The sequence below is a fragment of the Nothoprocta perdicaria genome, unplaced genomic scaffold (assembly GCF_003342845.1).
Source record: "Nothoprocta perdicaria isolate Ctin4 unplaced genomic scaffold, notPer1 scaffold_147, whole genome shotgun sequence".
Taxonomy (NCBI): domain Eukaryota; kingdom Metazoa; phylum Chordata; class Aves; order Tinamiformes; family Tinamidae; genus Nothoprocta; species Nothoprocta perdicaria.
In genome coordinates, this window is record NW_020454616.1 from 1,221,403 (window position 1) to 1,222,357 (window position 955).

The window sequence follows — 955 nt, forward strand, 5'->3', positions numbered from 1 at the left end:
GGGCGGCCGTGCCCCGGGGCGGCCCGCTGCGCGCGCGAAAGGCGGCCGTTGGGCGGCTAACGGCCGGGCAGCGCCGCGCGCCGGGTCGCCCATGCGGCACTCGGCAGGGCTGGGCCTCGCGGGAGGAGGGCTCGAGCCGCAGGAGCGCTGCAAAAACGTGAAAGGGAAAAAGAAAAGCTTGGCTGGTCCCCGTGTTTCCTGTGCTGATGCAACTGAAGCGATTAGTGCTGTAAAATGTCTCATTTTCATGTTGCCACCTTGGGTAAAGTGTGGCTTTCCACCAGGCAGGCTTACAGTAGGGAAATGAAGGGAGCCTTACGGAAACTGTGGTAAAATGCCAGAGGGATAGTCCATCCAGAAGCAGCAGGCTCGTTCCATTCTCGTTTCCCTTATTTTGTTCCCAACTGTTGCCATTGACTACCCCATAAAGAGCCTACAATTACAAGATTAAGCCGTTCTCTGACTAATCACAAAGTTGCAATACTTCTTGCTTCAGTTCCCGCGCATTCACATGAAGCTGGTATATTTGAACACCGAATGAAGCCCGTGGCTTGCAAAACAACACCATGAGCGCGGAGCAAGATGTGCTCTAATTAGAATTATGCAAAGCAGCCTCCCTGAACTGCTTACGGCGCGAGGCACAAAGCGCCCGCGCCAACCCCAGCCTTATCTGCCCGCCCAGATGCTGATCTTGCGGCAGGGAAAGGGCCTGTTTGTTAAACACCCCGGTAAATGCCAGGCGCATTATCACAATCTTACGTGCATCATTCAGATGTGCCGCAGAACAGCAGCATAATTTTGAATGTTGCTGATAAACCAGACCTCATTTTTTTTTTTTTTTCCTAAATATGTGCAGCAACCAAACACACTTTGCTTGAGAAACTTTCGGCACGGTACCCTGGGCTGTTGCTGGCGCCAGAGGCTGCGGCTGCAGCAGCGCCGCTGGATCCTGCGC